Consider the following 16,552-nt stretch of genomic DNA (forward strand, 5'->3'; position numbering starts at 1 on the left):
TTTAAAAGGTCACTCAGCTGTTGTGTAAAGAGTAGACCCAGGAAAGTTAGAGCAAAAGCAGTCAAGAAGCTCTACTGGTCCGTCAGTCATGCAGGCACATGGTGAGGGTGGCCTTGCCTGACAGTGGTAATCGCCAATTAACAAAAAAAGTAGATGAGCCAAGAATGTATTTCAGAGATAGCAGTAACAGGACCGGATGATGAATTCAACGTGGAGATGTGAAAAAGAGCAGACGAATCAAACGTGAACCCAGTTTGGGGGTTCTGAATATATTAGGTCCCCACTACTAACACAAGGGGAGACTAGAGCAGGAACAGTTTGAGGGTGGCATTGGGAAAGTCAAGAGTTCTATTTTAAAACATGGTGTGTAAAACAGCTGCTAGACACTCAAGGAGTTAAAAGTTCATTCTGGGCCTCATGGGAGGGTCTGCAGCCGAAGATTTAAGTTGGGGAGTCATTGACATATAACCTTAAACCATACGTCTGCCTGAGGTTATGGAAATAAAGATTTTTTTAGTGCCCAAGACCTAGTTTAGGCTTGCAAGAGATCACTGAGAAGGGCTCATGAGGCAGAAAGAAAACCAGAAGATGGTAGTGTCAGCCCAGCCATGGAGAGGGAGAGATAAACCCATGTTTAATGACCATTCAACTCTCAGCACAATCAAAGCTGATCCTGGGCCAGGCACTGGGATCACAGTGGTGAACAAGACACTGCCAGACCCTCAAGGAACTTACAGTCTAATGGAATTACAAGCGGCACCCAGAGAATGGGGAATTTAAATTTTGTTTCTTGGCAGTATAGCTTCTGACTCAATTACAACAACACTAGAACAAAGCAGAACATATTCCAACTGAAAAAGTTAAAGCTACAGGTAATCATTGTTGGAGTCCTCCCATTTTATGTACGGATCAGTAGATGCTTAAACATTGGCTGTGGCACAATCTACCAGTTATTGAACTTGTATTCTGTTCAACTTCTATGAGACTTTGAAAGTCTTGCAAGTAAGACTTACAAGAAGGGGACTATCAGCTGTCCAGTGGCATTTAGCGTCCCCAGAAAACAGTGTGAAAATTGAGAGGACCGAGAGAAGGGGATCCACCACCCTGAATGCTCTGTTATACCTTGATACAAGTGCACAAGGTTAGAAAAATGACATGAACAGCTCTGAAGACAAATGGTAGCCCCGGGAGATGGTGATGGACAGGGAGGCCTGGTGTGCTGCGATTCATGGGGTCGCAAAGAGTCGGACATGACTGAGCGACTGAACTGAACTGAACTGAAGGGGAAATCCATGAAGTTCACTGGGATTGGATTGAGGCAGTCATTACTGAATTTTCTGGATCATAGTAATGGAGTGGAATTTACAAAATGGGATTTAGATACATTTCTGGTACAGTGTAGAGACTGTCTGTCACCCTTCAGCCATCCCATCCCCTTTGTCCTGCTTCTCCTGATTCTCTGCCCCTGGGCTCCTGCAGAAGCCACACTGGTCATCACAACAAAGTCTAAAGACCTGAGGAAACAACCCAAATTTGTGCATCAACAAGGCCGCTGGCAAAGCAGCTTACATAAACAGCTTGTACAATATTAGATACACAAGTTATGTACACAGAGTGTCCTGAGGTTCTCTGAACCTAAAAGTAGCATCTCAACTGAAGGAAAAGATGCCACAATAAAAGAACTGGTGAAACTCCCCTCCTTCACAAACCAGCTTAAACAAGTGAATGGACAACAGCATTTAAGCATCTCACTATGGTAGAAGTGAGTAATTATTTGACCATCAATAAGCAAGGGAGGTGGAATGCTCATTCATGGCATTCTTCCTATTGCAGCCATTTTGGACTTGTTAGCCAGAAACACGAAACGGCTCTAAATCAAGAGCTGGGAGACCAGACGACCTGAGGAAGTGCACATCAAGAGCAGAGGAGTCAAGCAGGAGGGCGTGAGGGTAACTGGTGCATTATGAACATTCTTGCACCGGAATTTCTTTTAGATATTAATTTTGTTTTGCGGCTCTCTGTATTTCTCCCTCTCCCTCCAATTTCAACCTGGTAACCTTAGTGTTTTAAATTCTCACTTCAGGGATATTGTCATGATGAAAAACGGAAGCAAAATGAACCCATGGTTGTTGGGGAAAGCAAAAAGCCATCCAATCACATTCTGGAGGTAGAGTAGGAAGGTGCCTGTGAGAAACGGGGAAGTGAGGAAAAAGGTTTTCCAAGTCTAGGAAGGGGGCAAAGCCCAACGTCCCCTGGAGCAAAAGGGGACCAGATTCTGTTGCCTAGCAAGGTACTAGGAAGGTGGCAAAAGCCAAAAAAAGGAACAAGAGATCTTATTCCTGTTCCTTCATAAGCATGAAACGGAGGAAAAGCCACTGGTCTTGATTTGCACAGACGTGTACAGTTGTGACTGATGAGTCACCATGCCTTGGCCCGCTGTGACCTTGGAGCCATTCAGTAGCAAGGAGCTGCAAGAATGACTGTGGTTGAAGTTCAAAAGTAAACTCACGGATGTAACCTATTACCAGCTGACATAAGCAACTAGTTAGAATCATCATAAATAGAAAACACTCTTACTGGACTTTACAAGTCTGCCATCATCTTAATCCAAAACCTCAGTACTTTCATATACCATCTACTTATAATAGAATGAACTAACAGATTAACTATGCCAGGATTTGAGGGTGGAGGAACTTCTCTTTATATCCCCTCCTAGGAATCTAGGAAAGAAACTTAAAGTACATCAGTGAACAGCAGACTTCTCTTTTCTCACCCCTCCAGGTAGCCCCTCTTGATCCCTACCATACAATCTACAAGTGATTTCTCTCTCATCTAAATTTTGGTTGGTTCCTTTAGGCTGAACTTCCCTGGGCAGTCACCCTTTGGTGGGATCATTTCATCTCGAGATTTGAAAAATATATATTGCAAACTTGATTTCATCATTTCCTCAGTCAGGCTCCAGTGAACAGATTCACACACACACACACCAAGTTCCTAAGAAAGAGATTTCAAAGCTCAATTGCTGTTTAATTCCTTTGCAATAAGCAGTGTGCCAGCCCAAGTTCTTTTTGGAAAGGCAGTACAATGAAGAGATCAGAATAGACTATTGCTTGGTAAACACAGAATCAGAAAAGAGAAAGTATTGTCTTGCTCAAAGCATATTAGAATCAAATATATATATATATATATAGATAGATAGATAGATAGATAGATAGATAGCTTGGGGTAATCCTCCCCTTATCTGAAATAACTGACAAGATGAAACTATCCCATCAGAGATTCACTGATAACAAGTCATGCTATATTGATCAAATTTCTGATTTTGGTAAGGGGACAAAGATTAAGAAACAGCCACATTTTATTTTATACCTTGACCAGGAAAGGGTTTGACAAAGTGTCTCATAATATTCACACCAACCAGGCAGAAATATGTATACCAGGTGAACCCGTCACTGTGTGATTAACCACAGTTGTATTCTGCTTGGCTTCATCACGCTCAACACTTTTTTATATCACAGCAACAAATACAAACATAGCATCCCTCAATATATGCTAATTTCACAAAAAAGAGAGGTAGAGCTGATATAAGCTGACTGAATTAAGACTCAGAACTATCTCAACCGACAGGACATTAATCTAAAATAATGAAACTTACTAAGGCTAGTTGGTAAATCCTACACTTAAATCAACCTGCTTTGAGTGTAAAATGGGAAACCTAGCTTAACAGCCTTTCAAATTTCTAGAAAAATGGAACAAATAACAGGGATATTTAATGACCTAGACCAAGTCCAGAGAAGGGTGAGCAGAACTGTAAAAGGACTTAAAAATCTATTTTATGAAGAATGGTTGGGGTAGAGGAGAAAGCATAGTATAAGGAGCCAATAAGATTTACAATAATTATTGGGGACATTTGTTTTCTTTCTTGGAATATGCAAGTGGATTAGAGACTGGGGGGCTTTTATAGGGTACTGAAGGGTAAACAAGAACCCATGGGCCCCAGTTACAAGGAAAGCAGATTTCAGTTCAATAAAAATAACTTTTAAAAATAATCACAACTATCCTGAAGCAAAATAAACTACCTGTGAAGTTGGGAGCTCTCCATCACAAGACTTTTCAGAACAGCTTGAATGGCTATCTGCTACAACCTGCTCCCTACCGGGAAGCACCCCAGTTCCCCCATCTGCAACTCAAGAGACCAAGGGGTCAGCTTTATAACAAAATATTAAGAACAATCCAATGAAGTTGGACCAGGTCAAATTGCTGGTGGTCCTGCTCTGACCCAGGAAACTGGTCTTAGCATCTGGGCCTCTAACACATTTAATTATGACTTGTCATTTCCTCCAACACTGGTTTCAGTAGATAAAGCAGTTGTTTTACTACTTGGACCTCAAAACAAGCTGGTATTTTGCTTTTCATTCTGTCCACTATTTCTTAAACTGGAGTCTTATCTATGAACCCCAGTCTTTATAGCTAGGTCTCCAAAACCACCCCCAAGGAAGCCTGTCAAAACCCCAAGGCATAAAACAGCTGTCAGTCTACATCAACACCTACTGCCCACTGCCAAGAGACCTGATGCCAGCCGGTCATCAGTTTTAGAGCAACTAACAAAAGTCCACCAAAGTTTTGCCGACAAAGGTCTGTCTAGTCAAAGCTATGATTTTTCCAGTAGTCATGTATGGATATGAGAGTTGGACTGCAAAGAAAGCTGAGCACCGAAGAATTAATGGTTTTGAACTGTGGTGTTGGAGAAGACTCTAGAAGAGTCCCTTGGAATGCAAGGAGATCAAACCAGTCAATTCTAAAGGAGATCAGTCCTGAATATTCATTGGAAGGACTGACGCTGAAGCTGAAACTCCAATACTTTGGCCACCTGATGCGAAGAACTGACTCACTGGAAAAGACCCTGATGCTGGGAAGGATTGAGGCAGGAGGAGAAGGAAATGACAGAGGATGAGATGGTTGGATGGCATCACTGACTCAATGGACATGAGTTTGAGCAAGCTATGGGAGTTGGTGATGGACAGGGAAGCCTGGAGTGCTGCAGTCCGTGGGGCCGCAAAGAGCTGGACACAACTGAGTGACTGAACTGAACCGAACAAAATTCCTGATGAGTTGGACTTGAAGTTCCCTCCTATATATCAGACACTGAGGATACAAAAATAGACACTTCTTGTCTCCGCAAACTCCCTATTCCGGTGGGAAAGTCGTCACCTTAGCACACTGTTTATGCCACTAATAGAGCATATGAATGAAAAATTAGAACACAAATTATCCTCTGAAATACAGAGAAGTAAAGTACAGTAGTTCCCCCAACCTTACCCATAGTTTCACTTTCTGAGGTTTCAGTTACTTGTGGTCAACCACAGTTCGAAAATATTACACGAAAAATTCCAGAAATAAACAATTCATAAGTTTTAAATTGCATGTTGTTCTGAGTAGCATGATGAAATCTCATGTTGTCCACTCCCTCCCACCCTGGACGTGAATCATCTCCTTGTTCAAGGCATCCACACTGTACACACTACCCGCCTAGTTAGTATATGGAAGAAAGCCCAGTATCTATAGGGTTTGGTACTATCCAGTTTCAGGCATCCACTGAGGGTCTTGGCACACCCTGGAGACAAGGGAGGACTACTGTAGTCAAAACTTCCTTCTTGATGTGGTAGAGGGGAAGGTTTTCAGGAAACGACTTCAGAGGACATGGCACCTGAGCTTGGTTTTGAAGAATGAGTAGGATTTTCCCCCTGGAAAATGTGAAAGAGAGGAAGGCACTGCATTCTCTGCTGATGAAAGAACACAAAAAACAACCCCAAGGCACAAAATTCACCAGCGAACTCAGGAAATCGGACCACCTGGTCCACTCCGATTAGAGCAACAGTGGCTGCTGCTGGCACCTCTGCAGGCCGCCCAGACTCTAGGAGTCTGCTTGGTCCCCAGGTATAAGTCATTCAAGCTATCGCACCCAGCTGTCAAAGCAAAGGCAATGCAGCAGAGAAGCGGACTAGATCAAGATTTCTCAATACCAGATGTTGGCCTGTCTGCTGCCCAAAACAAATCATGAAAACAAAGTTTGCTCTGAGATTATATTCTTCCTCTTTTTATGGAGTAAAAGACCCTTTTCTTTTGTAAACTGATGGTGACTGTAGATCAGGTTTAGATTTTTAATATTCTGACCTAAAAAAAATCTTAGTCTTCCAAATTTTAGAGGGGATAGTTTGCTTTTTGTGAATCCATGCCTGGGAACCACCAGCAGAGAAGAGAGGTACCTCCCTACACATACATTTCCAAAACCCGGGATCTTCATTCCAGACTCCTAGCCCCGCCAAAGGTCCTCTTCTCCATGGGTCAGGTTAGGGTCTGCTGAGCAATTCCCCTTTTTCTGCAGTCATGATTATGCTGCCTCCCAGCAACAACGCTGCAATTCCCAGAGGCCAAATTGCTGTGGAGTAACATTGAGACTATTGAGTTTCTGATTAACTTGAGTGGCCTCTGCATGACATTTACAACATGTAACAGATCAGCTCTGAGCAAAGAGATCAATCTGAACAGATTTTACAGATGGCGAATCTCATCTATTGCCTCTAAGTGCTAGTTATCTTTCACTGAAGCAGTAGTAACTCTTCTCTGTTGCAGCTCTGTTTTAAGGTCCACCAATACATTTAAAAGACGTTTACTCCTTGGAAGAAAAGTTATGACCAACCTAGACAGCATATTCAAAAGCAGAGACATTACTTTGCCGACCAAGGTCCATCTAGTCAAGGCTATGGTTTTTCCTGTAGTCATGTATGGGTATGAGAGTTGGACTGTGAAGAAGGCTGAGTGCTGAAGAATTGATGCTTTTGAACTGTGGTGTTGGAGAAGACTCTTGAGAGTCCCTTGGACTGCAAGGAGATCCAACCAGTCCATTGTGAAGGAGATCAGCCCTGGAATTTCTTGGAAGGAATGATGCTGAAGCTGAAACTCCAGTACTTTGGCCACCTCATGCGAAGAGTTGACTCATTGGAAAAGACTCTGATGCTGGGAGGGACTGGGGGCAGGAGGAGAAGGGGATGACAGAGGATGAGACGGCTGGATGGCATCACTGACTCAATGGATGTGAGTCTGAGTGAACTCCGGGAGGTGGTGATGGACAGGGAGGCCTTGCATGCTGCGATTCATGGGGTCATAAAGAGTCGGACATGACTGAGTGACTGAACTGAACTGAACTGAATATGTTCCCCCTGGCTTTAAGAGCTTTGACCCTCCCAAATCTCATACCACCTGGGAGTCATTCTCTCCCTATGCCTCCTTAGTCTGAATATGCTGTCTGTGTTCTCTAGTGAGAAACCAGGGGTCCTATTTGCCAGAACTACAACCGAAAGGTAAGACTCCAGACTTAAGGTCTTGGACGAAGAAGTATGCACAAGGGTGACGTAGCCCTTGAGTTAGACTGCCTCCATCTCGGTGCCCTTCAGTTCTCTTCTCTCTTCCAGCTCATTTTGCCCTCTCCCTTTCTCATGCCCATTCTTACCCCCACTCCATCAGTGCTTATTTGGGATATATTCTGCTTCTCTCCCTTGGATTTCCAGTTTTAGATCATCTTTGCTCTACCCTCCACTTTTGCGGCCCCTTATTCCACCAGAGCTAATTTTGTGTATTTACCTACATGGAAATTTAACAAACTATTAGTTCAATTCAATAAATGCCTGTTTCCTGAACTGTTTGATATGCTAGACATTCAGGATACAGAGATAAAAAGAGCCTCTTCTGTGTCCTCAGGGAGCTCCAGAAAACAAGGGAAGAAGCTGTCTTCTACCTGGCTCTGACTCTAAAATTCTCTCCATTTTCTATCCCTCTTCTCACACACAAACCCAAGTCCCATGGGTAATTAACGAGATGAGTAATGGACTTTCACTTGCCTGTGGCAAGTTTGGAAAGAAGGTTTTTTAGCAAAAGTGGCTTGAAATAGTTCCAGTTGTTTTTGTTTTTTCCTTTGCATCTTTAAAAGGCTCTGAAAACCTGGTAAATATAACTGAATCATCAGAATCTTTTTGAGGGGTGGACTGCACAGGTGGGGAAATTTGGAGGACTTGACAGGTAGATGTCGTCTTTTCTGGGTCTCCGCATTCCAGGCAATAGCTGAGCTTTCTCTTTCTGGGTCTATCTTTCATGTTATATGATACTTTTCCCCTCTCAAGATGGAAACAACCCAGGGAAGCTATGAAAGGGGTAAGAGAGGGCGCCTACCACCACTCAGCCACAAGAGCAGGCTTGAATCAGCAAGAAGAGCCACCCCACATGTTATGCTTCATCTGGAAACGCTGCTTCTGAATCTGCATCTTTCAGAAGAGGCTTTCCCCATTCATCAGAAACTCTCCATGTACCTCCTCTGAAGGAATAACCCCAGCCCGTCCATGTCACTCAACTTGCCTTAATGTCCTCACCCATGACCTCACTTAACTAACGCAAGGGTCAACCATCTCCTAGACGCTCACCTTAGATTCTGGCCTGCCAAAGGAAAGCATTAACCATTCTATCTCCCAATTGCTCTCTGGCATATTTATTATTTTTCACCAATATAGTTATTAGATACAAACTCAAGGAGAATTGGATTCAGAGCCCAAAGTTCTCCTGGACAGACAAAAAAAAAAAAAAAGCCACATCTGCCTTTTCTACTTTCTTTCTGCATTTGTTTTGCTAAACCCCACAATTCTGCCACCAATAAAGAGTGGACTAGAGAAAAAACTAGGGCTGGGGTGGCAAAGAGTCTAGGAAGGATCTAGGAACTTCCCTGGTGGTCCAGTGGCTAAGATTTCACGCCCTCAATGTAGGGGCCCCAGGTTCGATCCCTGGTCCTGGAACTAGATCCTATGTGCTGCAACTGAGCGTTCACATGCTGCAGCTAAAGGTCTGACATGCCACAACTAAGACTCGGCGCTGCCAAACTAACTTTTTTAAAGAGATTAGGAAGAATCTAGAAAAGGAGTGATGGCTGTGCCTACCTTCTGTCAGAACTGAGACAAAGGGAGCACATTATACCTGGGCACTGTTCAGAGGGGACCCCCTTGTAATTAGGTCAGCCATTCCCCCAGACAGTACATCCAGATGTTTCCATCAGGATCAAGGCACAATAGAGAAAGCCCACAGTAAGAATGAGTTTCAAGTGGAGCTGAGAAACCCTCATTCTCTTCCTCCACCTCTCGCCTCCCATTCCTTCTCTTCCCCTCTCCAGTCCCAGATTTCTCTCCCTACACTGCTGGAGTTTTTTGATGGGGTCTCAGAGGGGGTCTGACTTCCTTTCTTCATTTGATTCCTAACCCCAACACTCCTCACACTCAAGCCCTTTCACAACTCTGTCTTCTGGGCTGCCCACCAAAAGTCTGAAAGTGCAGGCTTTATCTCTATTATGTTAGACCCCCAAGGAGAGAGACAGAAAAGGCAGCTGGCAGGGGTTAGAGCTCCTTGCGCTCCATAGCCCCTTCCACATTCCCCAAGCAGACTGAGAACTGGGCACAGAGAATCCTGACTAGGTTCAGGCCTACTTCTGTAAAAGCAAACACCTTCTCCAAGCAGAGAGGATTGATCTGAAATGCACAGTGTAAACAAACAGTTCTTCCTGCAGCTTACAGCGCTCTAAAAACACAGTGCACTCTGCATATTAGCTGAACTGTTTTTGATGGATCACAAGAACTTGGTTATCACCTTTTCCTAGACTGTCTAATCCGCTTTTTCTAGTTTAACTTCTTTCCATGCATCTCTCTCCTCTTATCTGTTTTCTACCCCTACTAGCCCCCTCCTCCCATCTGAAGCTTTTTCCCCCCTCGGGAGAGCTGGGAGAGAGCAGGAAGTGAAGATAGCAGATGATTCAGAACTTTCCCAATCCCTAAACCTCAGAACCTCAGGTGCCCACACACCACATGGCCCCACAGGAGGTGCAGCGAAGAGACGGTCCCTAGTACTTCCTACCATTGCATGGTTCTACCTAACTGGATGCGTCCCTGCTTACCCATAGGAAAACCAGTCACATCACACAGAGCCCTCATCAGAAGACCATCACTGGTAGGTTCTTCCAGTACTTTCCTAAACAACTCTGGAGGTCAACCAGGTCTGTTACAGCAGCCAAACATAGGCACCTTAGACTCCGGCCTGCTGAGGACCGCCATGACCCTGCCTTCCCCTTAGCTTTCTCCACCCCTCCACCACAAAACCAGAAGCTTATCAAGTATTATCTATTCCATCAGATGTTGCTATGTTATCAGTGTTTCCATTTACAGTTCTGAACTTGAAAATTTTTTCAACTGTCCCTCACTGAAGGCTCTTTCTTGGCAATTTCTCCTTTCTGGCCACTTAACCTCATCTAACCCAATAATTGGGGAGGAACCAGAGGATGGAAGAAAAAGAGTTGGAAACTCCGGAGAACCAGAGAAAATGTGAGGATGAAACAAAAGCAGAAAGTGTCTGCTTTCTAGAGCATTCCAGGGGAACAGTCAGAGATGTGAGTCCTCTTGTTTGTTCATCCTCCCTTAAAAGGTAACTTGTATCTAGGAACATGATACTCCAAACCACCATCACAACTTGATGAGAAACTGTTTTGGCCTAGAAGTTTGTGCCCCACAATTCTGTAATAATGGGACCAAGTGGCCTTCAGGCAGGGCCTAGCATTCCCCCTGGGACTCTGGCCACCAGCCAGGACACACTCAGGCTACTTAAAGATGTATGCCATTCTCCAGCATTCTTCTCTCCCCACCCAGGAAGCTTCTACTGAAGCACATTTGACCCAACTGAGGCTCAGTCCCCAACCTTTCACTGAAGCCTCCTCTCAGGCTGACTGACTAGCACCCATCAGTCACCTCAGACACACAGTCTCTTCAGTTACCTTGGAGTCAATCAACAGAGCTTGCTCGGGCTCTGCTACTGACATCCCTCATCTGTTTCCCAGCCACATACCCACAAGCCTGCCAATGTCCAAGGAGACTGTTGAACAGACCACTAGACTCCAGAGCTCGCCCAAGGCGCCTCCCCACTTGCCCACACCCTTCTCCTTCAGGCCCATCTGCTCACTGTTTTAGCAGTTGCACAAATTCATTTTTTAGGTATTGAGTACATTCATATTTTCTTTGAGGTTTAGTTTCTATTATTAGGCTCCAAACCTGTCTTCTCTGTGAAGAAATGGCCCTTCTTTTAAGAAAAATTACTTTGAGAGAATTTGTATTTTCAGTATTAATTTTATTAAAGTATAAAGACTGGATTCTGTAGCCATCGGGAGGATGGCCATGTGGAGACAGGAAATGCTGTTCTTGGGAATTTCCAAAAAGGGAACAAAGAGGAAAATGTGAGTTCGCGGCAGCATTTTCCTTCTTTGGCCAATGACCTGACAACTCTGCTCTGTCTATCACAGTTACAGCCTGACTCCCTTCCCAGTCCAAGAAAATCTTCTACATAGGTTGGAAGTAGAAGATAACAGGGACTTGCATCCCAACTAGTCAAGGTTCCTCTGACAGTGGGAATTCTGCAGACAAGAATACTGTAGTGGGTTGCCATGCCCTCCTCCAGGGGATCTTTCCAACCCAGAAATTGAAGCCAGGTCTCCTGCACGGCAAGCAGATTCTTTACCGTCTGAGACACCAGGGAAGCCCCCGACAAAGAGAAATCTAGGTGAAATCACAGGATTCCAAAAATCAGAGGGGCTGCCCAGAGGCTGGAGGAGATAGGAACTAAAAGACCTATAAAGATGAGCTTCATGGGCAGACTAGGCTAGGCTCACCCTACTTGAGAAGGGCCAAGGAGACACTGTAGTGAAGGAGACAGCCCCAGGGTCTGGGAAGAATCCATTTTCCACCGGATCAAACTGAGAACAAGTTTGGAATCCAATCCAAAGAGCTAACAGCAAGTTTAGGATCAGAGCAGGTTCCAAACCAGCCAAAAGATCTCTTGGCCCCTGTATTTCACATTTTCATATTTTTTCTTCTTAAACTTTTAACTTCCCTGTCAAAGTTCCTTTTGAAAAATTTCAGTCTCATCATAGGCTGCTATGGTGAAAAGGCTCTGCTTAATTCCATGGCAGTAGTAGCGCTCCCTGTCTCCTCTGCCCTACGCTTCTCATCAGAGGGGCTTTGGAGAAGCAAAGGACAACTGACCAGAGGAGGACAACAGTAAGAAAATGCCTTCCAAGGATGAGAAACTTTTATTTCCTTTCAATCTGACATTATTATTTCCTTCCACTCTCACATAGAAAAAACAACTCACCCAAAACAGTTTTCCTAAATCTTAGAAGCATCAAGTTCCAATTATGCCACAGGGAGAAGAAAGAATTGAAGGAGACCCATCTCAACTTCTTGTGGCCAAAAAGAAGACTTAATTATGCCATAAAATGCCTCCCTGAGGAGCGACCCTGGGGCGTCGCCTTCAAACTCTCTTACTGCTCCCATCTGAGGCTCACTACCACGTCTACCCAGGACTATGCTCCTCTCACAACACATCTCCTTTCCCAACCACATTTTTTCAGTAGATTGAGGGGGTAAAACTTCACGACTCCCTCCAGCCCCCTAACTCCACGTTGTATCCCCAATTCTACCTTTTCCTGCCTGTGCCCATATGGAAAGGGAAAAGGGCGGCCATTGTGGCTTCTCTCTCAGAAATGCTCTTCCTTAGTGGTTTGGCAGCCAGCACAAACCACTGTCTCACTTCACTCCCTCACAAGCTGAGGAACCCTTCTTTAGCAAATAGAGGCACCCAACTCAAATTAAGCTCAGAAAGTACTGTGGTTGCAGTAGAGGGTTCTAAATTCTGGATTAAGAAGGAAGATATCCCTTGAGGATGAGCGTAACCACTAAGTTGGAGAACAGAAAAAAGACGTAGAGATTCTGTTACTGCCTGAGTGTACCTGTCTTTCTTTCCACCTCTGAGGAGGGCTATCATCTAGGCTCAGTCTCTCCGCAGCCCTCTCTCTCCTGTTTTTCAATCCCTTCCCTCATCCCTGCTCCTCATTTTACTGTAAGAACATGAGTGACAACAGGCTGAGGAGGCTGAGAAGTCAAGTCTCACAGATAAAGACAGATGCAGGATATGGCCCAGGACAGCCAGAGGAAAGCAAGTGATTCATTCATTTAGGTGCCCACCTGCCCTCTTCCCGCAGGCTGTTTCTCCCTTCAGAATAAGTTTTCGCTGCCTACCTGACTTCCCCTCCTGATTCTCAGCCTCTTTATTGACCACCAGATCCCATTATAAGAGGGAAGCCCTTGGGCATGGCATGTAAGATCAGGAGATAAGTAACTCCTGGCTGGTCAACCATTTCCCTTCTTCTTGGACATTTTCCATATCTTGAGTTCCCAAGACAAGGCCACAGCAAAGAAAGGCATTCGTCTTCCCACATAAAAATCCAGTTTCCACTGTACACATACTTCCCACACATTGAGAGGATTTAGCTGAGGGTGCTGAGGGTGCTGAGGGTGAGTAGTGGAAGCCACTTTCTAAATCCCCAGAAAACCCTCAACCCATTCTAAACATCACTGGCATTTTATTAGGACTATCTCAGGAGGAAGAACAAAAAGAGACCTCCTTAGATGACCTGAAGACGAATCAGTTTAATGGGATTCTCTCCGATTTCTCTAGCACATTTGTTTGCCTCTTTCGCCTCTGTTTATTTCCTCTTCTCTATCACCAACTCAATCGTGCTCTTCTCTGGCCTACATGGTTTCTCTCTGCGGAAGGGGTGAGTACCTTCCTCTGCTATCAACAGTTGGCTTCAGGGCCCTGTTCAGTAGCTGTATCATCCTTGCCCAGGCCGTACTTCCTTCCCAGCCTCTTGTCTGAGTCCTGCTCAGTTTCTCAGAAGTATTTCTAGTCACTGTGGGCAAACCATCCAAGATCATCAAAAACTAGCCTTCATTGATAGCCAGTCAAATGCCCACCATGCCCCCGTCCCCCACCACCGTACTCCATTATATTCTGCATCCCAGGGCCAACAGCTCCTCTTGCGATACTATTATCACTTGCCTTAGTGCCCCAACTGCAATGCCACTCTCGTGCCACATCCCATGGCTGCTCCAAAGCAGCTCACTTCATTCCTATTCAACTGCTTATTTAGCCCTTGATCCATGGGTGTCAAAAATCAGAGCATCTTCCAGAAGGTGATTGCCTAGATTTGGTTCTCCAACTACCTATTGCCTATCTCATTTGTCCCACCCATATCTGAAACCCATGATAAGATCATCAGGAACTGCCTGTGAGCATCAGCAAGATTCTGAAGGGTTTATGTAAAACGGATCTAAACTTTAGTAAATGTGAGGCTTTCTGGAATCCTGAAATACTGAGAATGCTATAAATTTTCTTTATAAGTTAATAGAAATTTCTTCCGTGGAAACAGAAGTAGAAAAGACTTTGGAGACTTGGCAACTAAGTTATTTAACTAGATTATTTAAGGGCTAGCTCTTGGCTCTCTCAGTCTGACGTTGGCACCTCTTGTCACTGGCCTCCATCTTGCCTCAGTCCTTCTCATCTTTGTCCTTTTCTTCTCTATCTCCTCTTGTTTCCTTCTGGCTGACCTTATCTCCATCCTACTACCCTTTTTCTCCCAGGCACAATAGGCCAGAGCCCCTTAGCTTGGGGAGGCTAGTCCACATGGCTTTGCACTTCCACTGTGGGCCTATGGGTTCCCCATCCTTCAATAGATTCATATTAAGGGAACTCAGAAGGACTCTCTATTCTTCCTTCAACATCACCTTCTCTTAGCTACCTCAGCACTGCCAACTCTGCACACCGCCCCCCAGCAAATACCTCTGATTCGATAACTGGATAAAGGGGAACACACAAACTAGTGAGGATAGGAAAGACCAAGGGAAATGGAGTACAACTTGGGGGTTCTTTTCTCTGTTCAGAACCGTCATGAGCTGTACTATGTACTCCCCAGAATATTCAGGAGCCTCCAGTGATATATACACCTTCCCTGTCAAAGAGAAAATGATTTGTTTCAGGGTCTGTTGGAGGAGTCTTTCTCTCTCAGCCCTTAAAGACCAGTGGTCCCTGAGAAAGTTGACACTTGTGACAATGACTGATGGGAATTTCCAAAGGAGTCTTGAATCTAACCATTCCCTCTTCCCAAGAGAGACAACAAGGCAGGCCCGTCCCCAAGACCCCCTCCCAGCAACCATGACAACCTACCCAGTGCTTGCCCACACCGAGTCCCAATCCCCTTCTCATCTGTACCTCCCTCTTTCCCTTCATTTCTAACAGGTACCATTTAAGATATGTTTGGGAAGGACCATAAATAATCTCTCTTCATGCTCCCAGCTCTACCACATTTGACACCCTTAACTCTTCATAATTCAATCCTCCCTTCTCATCTTCCAAGAGGGGAGGCTCCTGCAGTTCCCATAATTACAGTATGCACAAGAGGACATGGCCTATTTTCCTGGTTCTTTCTTTTACTTCTCCACTCAGTTCCTATTCCATTTTGACTATGAGACTCTTAACAGCCCCTCTCCCACCCCACAAGAGGTGTAATAGCTAGCACTTACTGAGTGACAACTATGTGCCAGGCATGTATCTGCCCAGCTTTTCTGGGAGCTGGGAGTCCCTACAGAAGTCGTCTCCCTTTTGCCCTACTTGTCATCTCAATTCTCTATTCCAACTGTCTTCATCTCTGACACCTTCTTCTAAAAAAATTGTATGGTGATCCACTGCCGCTCTTTCAGAGGCCACATCTTCCCTGGCTTACCCTTACAAGATGGACCACTCCATCTCTGGGCTCCAACTATTCCGATATACTCTAGAAGAATCTAACTCCAGGCCTCCCCTTTCGCTACCCATGACAGCGCTTACTTAGAGGCCTTTGCAAAGAGACCGTTTCCACGAGTAGGATCACCACAACCACTGCCCCACCTGCCTGCCAAGCTCGTCCCTAGCTCCCGGACGTTTAGAGTCCCCAGAAGTGGTCGCATCATTTCACCCAGGTCCTAGAACCTATCCAGGTCCCAGGAAAAGCCTCAGCATTTCATATAAGCTATAAAAGCTTCAGTAAACACCTTAAACTCTGGCCTTCTGAGGGCTACCTAAAGGTAGACTGGCCACCTTCCCACCCTCCAGCCCACCTTTCCCACCAGCTTCTTAATAAATCAGGCCCCACCCCATTTATAAGTGTGATCCCCCAAACGCTTGTCTCCTTTGAAGGAGAACATTTCCTTTCGCCCTTTACTAAGAAGTCACGGCATTTCAGGTATGAACAAGGGCCAACCAGATATGGCCAAACCGTTATCCCAGGGTCTCGCGATGAGAGCACTGGCTGTTAACGGCCACAGCGCTTTCAAGATTCATCATTCATTGGGCTGCCGACCTGTCAGTCACTTCTGTTGGGCCAATGAGTAACATTGCCTCACAAGAAACAGCGGTTGGAGGGCAGGCTAGTGGTTCCCTGACTTTCTGACCCCAGAGGTGGTCCTGCTGTTCTCATCTGCACCTTGCAACTAAACTGTTCGTGCCTACGCATCATAGATAGGTGGGCATCAGGAGGGAGGATCATTGAGTCAGCCTAGACCCACGCACAGGTTACGGAATTTGGAGGGGGAAGGGACAAAAG

At 45.1% G+C, this 16,552-nt stretch overlaps 1 protein-coding gene and 1 long non-coding RNA gene across 3 annotated transcripts in view; one reads left to right on the top strand and one right to left on the bottom strand.

Annotated features, from left to right (window-relative positions):
• CHST1 (carbohydrate sulfotransferase 1) overlaps positions 1–16,552 on the bottom strand; it is a 93,409-nt gene that overhangs the window by 62,530 nt on the left and 14,327 nt on the right. The gene's annotated exons all lie outside the window — the stretch shown is intronic.
• The window catches only part of LOC138421350 (uncharacterized), a 31,659-nt gene that overhangs the window by 13,176 nt on the left and 1,931 nt on the right, over positions 1–16,552 (top strand). The window lies entirely within an intron of this gene.

The sequence above is a fragment of the Ovis canadensis genome, chromosome 15 (assembly GCF_042477335.2).
Source record: "Ovis canadensis isolate MfBH-ARS-UI-01 breed Bighorn chromosome 15, ARS-UI_OviCan_v2, whole genome shotgun sequence".
Taxonomy (NCBI): domain Eukaryota; kingdom Metazoa; phylum Chordata; class Mammalia; order Artiodactyla; family Bovidae; genus Ovis; species Ovis canadensis.